This window comes from Globicephala melas, chromosome 15 (genome assembly GCF_963455315.2).
Source record: "Globicephala melas chromosome 15, mGloMel1.2, whole genome shotgun sequence".
NCBI classification, from domain to species: Eukaryota; Metazoa; Chordata; class Mammalia; order Artiodactyla; family Delphinidae; genus Globicephala; species Globicephala melas.
In genome coordinates this window covers 28,506,949-28,520,861 of record NC_083328.1, presented here as the reverse complement: position 1 = coordinate 28,520,861, position 13,913 = coordinate 28,506,949, and the positions used below count along the sequence as shown (strand labels likewise).

At 50.3% G+C, this 13,913-nt stretch overlaps 1 protein-coding gene across 2 annotated transcripts in view; it reads right to left on the bottom strand.

Annotated features, from left to right (window-relative positions):
• The window catches only part of LITAF (lipopolysaccharide induced TNF factor), a 111,524-nt gene that overhangs the window by 63,517 nt on the left and 34,094 nt on the right, over positions 1 to 13,913 (bottom strand). The window lies entirely within an intron of this gene.

Below are 13,913 nucleotides of genomic sequence, written 5' to 3'. Positions count from 1 at the left end.
GATACCTCTTTCCCAAGAGTTTTAGCAAAAGTCCCATGACTGAATTTCATTGGTCCAGCTTGGGTCATGTGCCCATCCTCTGACCAATCACTATGGTTAGGCTGATTAAGGAAAGTCCCAGAATTTAGGACTTACTCCTCCAAATGGTGTGAGTCAGTTCCATAATATTGGGTTGCCCAAAAGATGTTAAGATGTTACGGAAAAACCCAAATGAACTTTTTGACCAACCCAATACTTGTGAGAAAAATCTCATTACTTTCCTAAGTCTGATGAAATTGGGATCTGATCCCCCTTACCAGGGGCGCAGGCTTTGGCCACGCAGAAGCTTGTTTCCCCAGGTAGTTCCCACAAGCTTCTCCCAGAGAGCCTGGTTCCATCCCCCTATGGTCCCAGGAGTAGACAATATCTCTTACCTTTGCTGCCAAATCTTCCCTTCCTAGCCCCACCCCCAGCTCTTGGAGCTGAGTTGTGCACATGACCAAGGCTGGCCATGGTGACTGCTTCAGTAATGAGCATGTGACTTAAGCTGAGCCAGAGACGAAATGTATTGTATGATTTGCTATTCAACAAGAGGAATCTCCACTAGGCTGGTGAGATGGAAGCCTGGCCTATGATGCACCATTTTTGCCAGCAGATGGTGAGAGCCCACCTAAGAATTAAGCCCCCACAAAGGAAAGCAGAGTTAAGAGACAGAGACAGACCCCCAACAACCTGCCTGAGCCCCTGGATCCAGCTGTGCCTGAAGCTGTTGCACTCCTGACCTTCCGGTGACACAAAACAATACATTTTGCTTCAATGTAAGCTAATTTCAGTGGGATTCTGTTATTTGCAGCTAGATGAATCCTGACTAATGTACTAGACTTCCAAAAAACCAAGGCCCGTTGATTCTCCACTGGCCCAAGACAAACACAGCCCTTCAGAATGCAAAGTTGGTCCTTGAGAGGGATGGAGGGAGGGAAAATATCTCTCGTTCTTTTGTGATGACTCAATAGCTAAAAGAAGCCCTGCTTCATTTCTCAAGCAGGTTATCCTGGCTGACAAACATTACTCATTCCAGCCCCAACGAACCCTGAGGTTGGCGTGGCCCCAGAGAACTTGCTATACTCTAAGCCTCCACAGATTTTCCACATTCATGTGAAAGCCTGTCTGTGTCATTGCTCCTTTCTCCTCCAGCTCAGAGTCCTGGGAGCTGGGTTTTCTAGAGCTCCAAGAAAACACCTTATAGAATGTCCAGCCAAATCAACACCCCAAAAATGCTTACAATGTACAAGAGGCCACCGGAGATCTTGCCTCTACAGAGAATGCCCAAAGAAGTTGTTCTTGCTCCTTCTTACCGAGTGATGGGCTAGCACAGGACTTCAGAAGCGAGGAGGCAGGTCAGTAGGGGCCAGACGAGGAAACTCTGGCTGAGCCAAAGAGGCAAGACTCTTTCTGGAAGGACCTAGGGTATATGGGAAGATTCTCAGTTGGGGAAATCAGACACGACTTCATCTTACGTTAGGTTCCCAAGAGATGGAGCCCGAGACGGGGATTTTGGTGCATGTGGCTTTTTGAGGGGGAGGTTCTCAGGAGGAGGTGGAGCTGGAGCGTGGGTAAGATTCCCTCTGGGCTGGAGCGGAGCGTGGGTAAGATGGATGTGAGTCACTGGCCACCAACACTCACGGCAGCTGGCACACAGCAGCCCGGTAAAGAGGATTTGGGCAGCCCCTTCCTTCCTCCCCGGGACCACACACCTGCTTTCAGGGAAGGGTTACGCCTGGCGGGGATGGGGATTCACCAGTGACGGCATAGCGCAGCAGTTGAGAGCCCAGAGCCTTGGGGGCAGGCAGAGCTGGGTTCGAATCCGGGCTCTGGGACACCTCAGGCACCCATCGGGACCTGCAGAGGTGCGCAGCTCCCAGGACCAGGGCGGATGAAGCATGATCGTGTGTTAGGTGCCCCTCCATCCAGAGCCCAGCGTGTGGTGGGTGCCCCACAAGTCTTGGCTTTGTACACATCTCTGAGTGTCCCGGGCCTGAGGGCCGTGGTGGAAGTTCTGGGGTGTATGGGGGGCGCGGGGGGTCTTCCTGTGCCTTCCCAACACCTACAGACACTGACCTTCTACGTCTGCCAGGCGTTACCAGATCCCTGGCTTTTGGGGTGTCTAAACCTTCTTTGTTGGGGATTCCTGGCTCCCCACTTTCCTTCCCACTCTTAGTCCCTCTGGGTAGAAAAGTACCCTGATTGGCATGAGAATCAGGTCTGGAACACAAAACTGGAGGTGGGTGGGGTGATTCTAACAGAGGAGCAACTCAGTAAGAGATGAAGGAAGTCTGGTCTTAGCCTTAACCAGAATTGCTTCAAATTCTCCAATGACCCCTAAGACCCGGAGGACAAGTCCCAGCCCCTCATAGGCCATGCTCAAGGGGGAGGTCTCTTGGGCCTCGGTGCTCACCAGGGCCCCCTCCTGTACCTTGGCTGCTCAAAATACCTCTCCCATTGTTCCACATGCTCCTGTCCCTGGGCCTTTGCACGTGCTGTTCTCTCTGCCTGGAATGCCTTCCCCTCCTTCTCTAGGGCTACTTGTCCTTCTGCTCTGGCCTCAGGCCTCCCCTGACTCCAGGAAGCCTTCCCTGACCCCGGCTCCTGTGGGTGGGCCCCTCCTTCCCATTCCCTTCCCACCTCCCCACCCTGTGCCATCTCCCTCCTTGTTCACTTGCCTCCCCAACAAGACGGAGCAGCCCAGAGGGCAGCTGTCAGCCTTGACTGACTTGGTGTTGGCTGTGCCAGATACAGTGTAGGTGCTCAGGAAATAGGTGTGGCATGAATGAATGAAAGCCAGTGAGTGGGGTGGGCGGCCCCCCTTGGCCAGTGACGTCAGGTGCCGCCACAAACTATATCCACTTATGTTGCACCAGGCAACACGCTAAGCCAGTGACACTGTCCTCTAAGCTGACTTTGACCATGGTTTGTGACAGCCAAACATTCCCAGATACACTTATGTATAATATACACCCTCCCCACCAAATTAAAACTGGCCATTGCTTTGGATGCGGGGATGACAGGTGCCATCCCACGAGTAGAAACAGCCATGATAACAACAATCATTGCTGCTCTGGACGTACCCAGCTCGGCTAAGCATCATCTGAGCTTTTATTATTATTTCCCCTGTTTTACATTTGTGGAAGCTGAGGCCCAACATGGTTAAAGTTACCTGCCCACAGCAGGTGCTGGAATAGGGATTAAACAGAAAACGAATGACCAGGCTACAGTTAACTGTGCACCGCATGGGGCGGTGGTGTATCCGTTTCCCGGGGCTGCTGCAACAAATTACCACCAACCTGGCTTAAAACAACAGAAATGTATTCTCTCACGGTTCTGGAAGCCGAAAGTTTGGAATCAAGGTGTTACTGGGGTTATGCTCCATCTGGACGCTTTAGGGGTGAATTCTTCTTGCCTCTTCCAGCTTCCAGGGCTCCAGGCACTCCTCGGCATTCGGCGTCATCACTCCCATCTCTGCCTCCATCTTCACATGGCCTTCCCCTCTGCGTCTCTGTCCCTCAAATTCCACCCCCCCTCCCGCCACCATCTCCTTTCTCTTATAAAGACACCAGTCACTGGATTTAGGGCCCATCCTAAATCCAGGATGATCTCATCTCAAGATCCCTAATTTGATGACATTTGCAAAGACCCTATTTCCAAATAAGGTCCCATTTACAGGTACCGGCGTTAGGATGCGGACATATCTTTTAGGGGGTTACTATCACTGCACTACAGGTGAGCAGGAACAAGCCATCAGCTGCCCCGCCTCCACGGGGCTGAGAAAGATGAGGAGGGGGGCTTGCCCAGGGAGAGGAGGAGACGGGCAGGCACAGAGATCAGCAGGGACAGAGAGGCCACCAGGCTTCATTCCCCACTGGAAACCCCGTTTACAGAGGAGGAAGCGGCCAGGGAGGCTGCGAGGCCACACACGTCCCACTCAGGACAAATAGCCGTCTCTGACCCTGTGATCCCTGGAGCCTCTCTGGACCCTCTGGGCCAGCATCCTGGCGCATGGGGTCCCTTGGACCGGTCTGGGGGAGGCCTCGCCAAGCCAGACCAGGCTGCTGGCCGGAATCCAGGTCCAAGGCAGACGCCGCCCAGGCCCTGCTTTTGGTTCTGCAAATACCACCGGCCCTGCTCCCTCGAGGACGGAGAGTCCGGCCCCTGTCCGCATGACCATGCTGTGCCCTCAGCCCCCACCAGCGGTCAGAGTTTTCCATGCGCCTCCCCGACCCCCAAAAGGCTGAATGCCTAGAATTCTACAGGAATTCCCACAGTGGCCCCCACCCCATCTGGGTCCCCAGTGAAGGAAACAAACGTCCTTTGTGGCCTGGGGCCGTGGATGGGGGAGGCCCAGGGCAGTCACTGGGGCTGTCATTCCTGGAGGTTTGCTCTTAGACAGGAAAGGATGGCGTCAAAATGGGCCCTATAGATGTTTGCTATGATTATGATATAAACACACAGGTATGTATGAGGCTACATACCTACACGTAGAGACACACGTAGAGAGACATATGTAACCCCGAATAAAAACTCACATGCAAATAGATACACAGATACCTGGGTACCTACGTGCACACACACACAGAGGCACTCACACACACACAAGTACACAGATACACACAATATAAAACTGGATGCACGTCCGCCACACGCAGGCGTGCAAAGTGATGCTCACACACGTACCCACATGCGTGCACACAGACACCAGCCCACACAGGGGGACCATCCCAGCCAACCCTGCATCTGTCCCACTTCCTTTTCAGCACTTCTCCTCCCCCAGCCCCACCACTCCATTGCCCAGCTGTGTATAAGACACATCTGGCCGTGACCACAGGCACCAGAGTCCTTCCTTGACTCTTGAGAGGCGCCTGTGTCATCTCTCAGGTTGTAACATGCTGTCACACACAGGCTGGTTTCTGTCTGTCTGACCAGACACCCCACTGCTGGGCCCAGAGTCTGGTTTCAGGACTCTCAGCTGCACAGCCTGGGACCCTTCTCCCCGCCATCTCCCTGCATCCCCCTCTGCTGGGCCCCATTTCCCAAAGTGGGAAACGAAGCCCAGGTCCCAGCAGCCTCTAACCCCACTCCTCTCCCCACTCCTCTCTCTGTCTCTCTCTGTCACACACACACACACACACACACACACACGGAAAACAGCTCACAAACCCAAACTGCACTAGCTCCCTCCCACCTCCCTCATCCAGATTAAGGATCAGTGTCACCAGGGTGACATCTTTTGCCATCAGTGCCCACCCCCTGACCCTGTAGATTGAAACCTTTTGTCTGTGGGACCACAAAGGGCATTTCTGACCCAGGACTCCAGGCTTTTTACTCTCCCAAGGCCTGTGCTGTGGGCCGGCCCCCAGCATTGACACACTGGGAAGAGTGGATTCGGGGCAGCAGCGCAAGGACCCTGGGTGTTTCTGGGAGAGGAAGCAGGAGGGCAGGGAAGAGCTAGACAGTGAGGCCATCCAGGCGGGGTCTCCGTCCTCCCTGAGCCTCAATGTCCTCATCTGTAAAGGGGGTAAGAACAGCACCATCTGCACTGGGCGTTGCTTGGGGCTGCCCAGGCTGTGCCCCTCCCCACGCTTGAAATTTCCACCTTCATGGGTCTCAGTGGGAGAAAGCCCTGCTTCCCACTGGGGACCCTGAGGATGGCAGCCTGGCGTTTTGTCAGCCTCCTGGCAGCTAGGATGCGGGCATGTGCCCCTGGGTGGGGCAATCAGTACACAGGTCCCAGAGTGGCACTAGTCCCACTAAGAAATAGGGATGGGAGCTCCACCACAGGGACAGGGTGGCAGGGACACCCACCCCTGGGGCCAGGCCTGCAGCCGTGGGGCAGAACCTCATCTGAAGTTTCCAGGCATGAGTTTGCTGCCCACTTTCTAGACCATAGTCAGCCCTGGGGCTGAGTTCTCCAGTTTTCTTCCTTTTCCAAGAGATTCCTTTCAGCTTGTATCAGCCGGGTCTGTTTCTGTTGCTGGCTGCCGGGTCCAGGGCTCATCACAGCCCCCTAAGACTGCTGTGGGGAGTGAGTAGAACAATCCACTGGAGGACTCAGCTCCGTCACCTGCTAGCTGGGCACCTCAGCACATCACACTCCCTCTCTGGGCCTCAGTCTCCTCAGCTGTAAGATGGGCTGATAATAGTTCTCCACCCCATGTGACATAATAAGAAATAGATATTTCGTCTCTGCCCCCAGCTCCTGACACAGAGCTCCTAAAACCCTTGTAATCTCCTGAGTGATAGGAGAGTGTTTTGTTCTAATGACGTGGCTCTTGGCGGGCACCCGGGGTGAGGGCTGGTCGCCAAAAAGGCCAAACCATGATTAGAAGCTTGGAGCTTTCAGCCTCACCCCCGTCCTCAGAGAAGGGAGAAGGGCTGGAGATTGAGTTAATGATCCATCATGCCTACATGATGAAGCCGCGATAAAAATCCCCAAAGTATGGGGCTCGGAGAGCTTCTGGGCTGAACACATCCGTGTGCTGGGAGGGTGGTGAACCGCATCTCCATGGGGACAGAAGGTCCTGTGCTCAGGACCCTTCCAGACCTTACCCTGTGTATCTCTTTATCTGGCTGTTCATCTGTATCCTTTATCATATCTCTTCTGATAAGCTGGTAAATGCAAGTGTTCCTGAGTTTGGGGAGCCATTCCACCGAATTATCAAACGTGGGCGGGGGTTGTGAGAACCTCTGACTTTGTGGGCAAGTCAGACAGAAGTAGGGGCGCTCTGGGGAGCTCCTGTGGCTGGCATCTGAAGTGCGGGCGGTCTGCGGGACCGAGCCCTAACCTGTGGTCTGATACCCAACTCCAGGTAGGTAGTGTCAGAATTGAATTGAATTATATGATACCCGGTTGGTGTCTGGAGAATTGGTTGGTGTGGAGGAAAACCCCACGTATTTGGTGTCAGAAGTGCTGTGAGTAGACAGCTTTCTTTTATCCTCATGGGGATGGTGTGAGCATTAAATGAGATAATGCAGGAAGAATTTGCCATGGGTAGCATTTGCCTTAACATGGTAACAGCAATGATTTATTTGGTTTTTATGAAATAAGGACCGAGTAGGGGTCCTCAAATTCAGAGAATCTGTATATCTGGATAGGAAAAAAATTATGTTTTTGTTTTCACTAGCCTGTAACTGAAATTTAGTGTCTAACTTCAATTCCTGAGGTAGCAACATCCATGGACCTGTGACTTTGTCACCAACAAGAATCGCAAGTATTTTTATATCCTATGACTGTCATATATATGACATAGCTGGCTTCTTTTGTAACCTGTGGGGTTTTTTTTCGCATTGAAAAAGACTATTCTGAATATTAAACTTAGTTATTAAAATACATGCCAAAAAATACATGCCAAACTGTTTAAAGGGACGGGTACTGATGTTAGCAACTTATTTTGAAATTTATCAAAAAATAAAATAAAATGGCTAGACAGAGTTATAGATGGATGGAGAGATAAAGAGATGGAGGAATGGAGAGATAGAGGGATGGATGCATGGATGGAGAAAGGGATGGAGAGAGGGGTAGAGGGATGGATGGAGAGAGGGATGGAGAGAGGGGTAGAGGGATGGATGGAGAGAGGGATGGAGGGATGAAGGGATGGATGGATGAATAGATGAGTAGAGGGATGGATGGATGGATGGATGGATGGATGGATGAGTAGAGGGATGGAGAGGATGAGGGATGGATGGATGGATAGATATAACAACATGCTATCTGGGCATTCACTGCTCAAGTCTTTCAACTTTTCTGTATGTTTGAACATTTTCACAATAAAATGTTGGCGGAAGATTTCTAAGAGAAAAGGATGAAACTGAGAAAGAAAAAGACATTCAAAGCCTGAAGAAAGAAAGAAGACTCATCTTAAAGATCATCTTTATCATTGAGTCCTTATCAAAGTCAGAGTATACAGAGAAGAAAATGAACAAAAGCAGCACCAAAAGCAGACACATAATGCAGGACTTAAGTAACTGTAACATTAAGGGGGGAAAATTAAGTTTTCCCTATCAAGGAAGTTCAATGTCTAGGCTGTATTGTCCATGTGATGCCCACTGGCCACCTGTGGCCACTGAGCAGTTGAAATACAACTGGTCAGATCTGAGATGTGCTGTAAAATATACACCGGATTTTGAAGACTTAGTACCAAAAAAGGAGAATGGAAAATAGCTCTGGAATATTTTAAAATATTGATTACATGTTGAAATGTTAATATTTTGGATATATCAGATTAAATAAAATATACTGTTAAAATTAATTTCCCCTGCTTCTTTTTTTTTTTTAATGCAGCTATAAGAAAATTAAGATGACATATGTGGCTAAATTAGTTATATTTCTACTGGGTAAGACTGGTTTAAAGGAAGTGTCCACTGTGAAAATTCTGAGTTTACCAAGCTGCATGCATTTCTCTTATGCTGCTAGAATTATTCTTCTTCTTTCAATGGTTGACCAGACATGGATACGCCAAGGGAATAATTGTTGCCCTTTGCTTACCTTTGGGGGAGTACCTGCTTTTTCCATTTTTCTTGTGGTCTGTACCTCTGGGAGATACGATGTCAAACTAGTGTTTAAGATATTTGGAAATAAAATAAAATCCTTACAAAATAAAAATATTTTTTAGGACTTCCCTGCTGGCACAGTGGTTAAGAATCTGCCTGCCAACGCAGGGGACACAGGTTCGAGCCCTGGTCTGGGAAGATCCCACATGCCGCGGAGCAACTAAGCCTGTGTGCCACAACTACTGAGCCTGCACTCTAGAGCCCGCGAGCCACAACTACTGAGCCTGCGTGCCACAACTACTGAAGCCCGTGCACCTAGAGCCCGTGCTCTGCATCAAGAGAAGCTACTGCAATGAGAAGGCCGTGCACTGCAAAGAAGGGTGGTCCCTGCTCGCCGCAACTAGAGAAAGCCTGCGTGTAGCAACAAAGACCCAACGCAGCCAAAAATAAAAATAAAAAAATAAATAAAAACAAAATTTTAAAAATATATATTTTTTAGAAGAAATATCCAGTCTTAAATCAACAGAAATAAATTCAGGTACATCTTTCAGAACAAAACAAAGCATATTTTTGGAAGGGGTGCCTGGACCCCAGAAGGGTCCTCAGTGAATCAGGATGTCCGAGCTGGGTCCCCTGCCCTCCAGCCCTTTGAGAATCATGTGGTTCCTGACCAGGATCTTCCTGTTTTCAGATGATTCTGCCACAAACAGATGGTCATCACAAAAACATGAGGCACCATGTGACAGTCGCCTGGCCCTTCCTGTGGGCAGTGGCCCCTGCCCTGACTGGGGCAGGCACAAGGTTTAGTCCCTCTGGGCCCTGCTCCAGAGTAAGGAGACCTCGGGAGGAATCTGGCCAAAGTGACAGTGGCTCCATCCTCTGGCCAGAGAGTGGCAATGGAGCTAAGTCAGGGTCTGAGCACCCTGGGTATTTACCCCAAAGGCAGCTTGGGAGGGGGGATACCTGGGCTCTGGGAGGTGGGGCCAGGCAGGGCCAGCTGTCACTATCATCAGCAACTTATTGCGAGGCATTTCCTGGACTGGGGCTCCTCTTGTACTGCTCACCTCTCCAGGCCTGAGCCTTTCTCTTCCTTATTAACATATTGTAAGCATGTTCCAGGCGCTGTCACCAGACAAACATCATCTCATTTCATCCCTACTCATCCTTGAAGAAGGAGCTATCATCACATTTCCTAATTCACTGATAAGAAAACTGAAGCACAGAGAGGTTAAGTGACTGGTTGAAAGTCACACAGCTCAGGACCCACAGTCTTGACAACCACTCTGTGCTGCCTCTTCGCGGAAGGGTCAGAAACCCAGGTGCTCCATTCCAATAAACAAATTCCTACTGCTCACCAGCATCTCTACCCAGGAGAGTTGCTTCTCCCCCAGGTGCCCCACATCCTCAGGGCATCACTACCCACCAGTCACCCAGACAGACATAAGTGTCTCTGGCGTCAGGCCCTTTGTCTCCAACCCTTCCCCTCACTATCAACTGTGTGACCTGGGGCAAGTCACTTGACTTCTCTGTGCCTCAGTTTCCCCATCTGTAAAATGGGGATAAAGCTAGGCCTATTTCATAGAATCATCATGAGGTCAAAGTGATTTTTTTAATTTGTTATTTGTTTGTTTATTTTGGCTGCACCGCACGGCTTGTGGGATCTCAGTTACCCAACAGGGGATTGAACCCGGGCTACGGGTGAAAGCCCAGAATCCTAATCACTAGGCCACCAGGGAACTCCCACAGTGATTTTTAAATTAAGAAACACACACACGCACATGACACTGTAAATCAACTGTACCCCAATAAAAGTTTAAAAAAAACCCAAACCAAAAAACAAACAAAAAACCCCACATTGTAAAGCCAACTATACCCCAATAAAAATTAACCACACACACAAACACAGACACACACACATATTATCATGACACCCGGCACACAGTTAAGAGCTCAACACTATTTAACTATCATAATTAGCATCTGCATCCAGAGCTCGGCACAGTGGATGGACACCAGAGACCCCACAGCAGATGTCTGGGAGGCCAGAGATGGTTTCCTGGGAAATGCGATCATGTCCCCCCCCAGCCAGGGGTCCTGTGGTGCTGTCCCCATGAGCCCGAGCATGAAGCATGAGCTCCTCAGGCTGTCTCATGAGTCCCAGCTGATGTCACCTACCCTCTCCTCCCCACAGAGCTCCCTCCAGTGAGCTGCTGCTCCCCTGCCCTCCCACCCCCCAGGCCCTGCACAGGTGGCTCCTTCTCATGCTTCAGGGCTCAGCCCACATCCATGCCTCTCTGCCCCAGGTCACAGCACATGGCTCTTCTCCCTCTGGGCCCCACAATTTGTCAGTTTGGACCTGCTTGTCTGTTGACTGTCCCCCACTGGAATGTGCTGTAAGGGTCCGGACCTCGTCAGGTGCTCACAGCTGGATCCCCCCAGCAGGCACACCTGGCAGGTGTGTCAACAAGTGCTTGTGGAATGACCAAATGCTGGAATCAGTGAAGGAACAAATGGGGTCTGGTCCCAACGCTCATTTTGCAGCCTGGGAAGCCAAAGCGGAGATGAGGTGACATCACAGGTCACATACACGGTGGGTGGCAGAACCAGACTGAGGTTATTACTATGAAATATTTCATAAGGACAAGGGGGCACATGCCATGCAGACAGAGCTAGGGATGACTTCCTCTTTGATTTGCCACCAGCCCTGGTGACACAGGCAGCTGAAGGCTCCATGAATCACTACGCTTCATCCCAATCACAGTCACCCCTGTGCCAGTGGAGGGACTGGCTGCGAGGTCTTTTCATTTGATGCTGGGATGGGGGCTCAGGATGCCCCCTCTGGCAGGTCACAAGAACACCCCGTGGGATGGGAAATCACGTCTTAACATCTGAGTCACAGCCAGGGTGCAGAATGGCATCGCCGGTAAGCGTGACTCCATGACATGCATTCCAAACTCACCCCAGCCTGCTTCTCCCCTCCACACAGCTTGGCTGTATTCAAGTCGGCTCACTGGCAAGATGCTGCCACGGAGGAAGGAAGCAAGACCAGAGAGGCCAGAGCTGGTTTGGGGTGGGCAGCCTGGACCCTTGTCCCTTGTGGAGGGAGAGAACCAGGTCATGATACCCGGAAGAGCCAGGCCCACTAGGTGCCTATAGTGCTGAGTCCTCACCTCCACCCTCATGAAATGGGCAGAACTGATTTATCTCCACAGATGCAGAAACAGGGCTCAGAGAGGTTGAGGGCTTTGCCCAGGGTCACACAGCTGGCCAGAATTACCTCGGGGCTGGAACTCCAGAGCCTTACACGCAGCGTTCCAGCTGATCGCAATCCACACTCCACCACGTGCCAAGTGTTTAGAACACATCACTGCCTTTAGTTTTTTTTACAACAAACCTATGAGCTACGTGCTATTGTTAGCCCTGTTTTACAGAGGAGGAAACTGAGGCTTGGATAAGGGAGGCCATTTGCCCAGAGTCCACAGTCGGGGGCTGACAGGGGTAGGATTTGAACCCAGTGCATCTCCAGGGCGCATGAGCTTCCCTCTGCACCCGACCTCCTCCTTCATCATCGACTCTTGGCTTCCGCACAGTTGGGCAGGAGCAGGCGGGCTGACCCACACTGTGACCTCTGGGCCAAGGACACGGGTCTGCAACCACCTTCCTGCCCCAGGACTGCTCTCCCAGGCCTCCGGCTCTCCTAGCATTTGTGTAACTGGTCATTTTATTCACTTGTATGGCCTCCTGCCTTGGCCCTGCCTGATCCCCCATCCCTAGGAGCCCCTTTGAAAGAGTAAACGGAGCTGGAATGAGGGACTGACGCTGACGGATGGACAGATAGCCAGACAGCCTGGAGGCAGATGAGGACACAGCCGAGGGACCCAGACGGCTACGGTGAGTGTGAGAAAGCAGGTGATATACACGTGAAATGCTGGCGACAGATGTGAGCAAGGCAGATAAAGGAACCTGGGTCACTGCAGAGCAGAACAGAAATAAAAATGCTGATTTATCACCAGCTGGACACGGCCCCCTGGAGGCTAAGTGTGTGACTTTTAAAGAAATAACCTGAAAAATGGGTCTGGCTCAGCCGAGAGCCTTGGAATCCTTTTTTTTTCCTAATAGCTGAGATATAATTCACATACCATACAGTTCACCCATTGAGTGTACATTTCAGTGATTTTTAGTATATTCAGAGTCGTGCAACCATCACCCAGTCCATTTTAGGACATTTTCATCACCTCAGAAAGAAACCCCGTACGTTTTATTATCACCTCCCTGTTCCTTGTGCCCGCTCCCCATAGCCTTAAGCACCCACTAATCTTTTTGTCTCTATAGATTTGCCTATTCTGGACATCTCCTATGAGTGGAATCATGTACTTTGGGGCCTTTTGTGTCTTTAGCATAATGTTGTCAAGGTTCACCCATGTTGTAGCACGTAGCAGTACTTCATTTCTTGGGGAGGGATAAATTAGGATTAACAGATACATACTACTATACATAAAATAGATAACCAACAAGGACCTACTGTATAGCACAGGGAATTCTATTCAATATTTTGTAATAACCTAAAATGGAAAAGAATCTGAAGAAGAATATAGATATATATAAGTATAACTGGATATATATAGAATATAGAATGTATATAGGTCACTTTGCTGTATACCTAAAACTAACACAAAATTGTAAATCAACTATACTTCAATAAAAAAATAAAATACTTCATTTCTTTTTATTGACCAGTAACATTTCGTGGTACAGATACACCACATTTTGTTTATCTACTCATCCAACTGACTGACAGGGTTGTTCCCTCCTTTTGGTATTACGAATAATGCCACTACGAACCTCCCTGTACAAATTTCTGTGTGTTTCTACTTCTCTTGGGTCCACACCTAGGAGTGGAAGTGCTGGTCATATGGGAAAGAACCTTGGAATCTTCTTCCAGATTTAGAGATCCTCCATAAAAGAAATTCTACAAATAATCCCAGCACATCTTATGCAGGCTTCCTGCATGCCAGGTCCTGTTCTATATTCACTTGTAGAATCTTCACAGCAATATACTGATGAGACACTAGCATTATCTCAATGGTACAGACAAAGAAACTGAGGCACAACTCTGCCTGGCTCCTGAGAACCTGCTCTTAACACTAGACCAGAACAAGGTTTGTGATGGGTGAAAACAAGACCAAGGGCACCCGTGAGTCACACCCCAAGGACCTGAAGCAGTGGCTTCCCCTCCCTTCCTGGTGTGACCCCAAGGGACAAGCATCTCCCCCGGGGAGGAGCCCCCTGAGGGCCCCCAGGCCTAGCCACACCCCTCCATCCTGGCTGAGATTTTTCAAAGGAGGGGAGGGGGTGGGCTGGGGGAGATCTTTCCTCTGCCATCAGCGAATCTG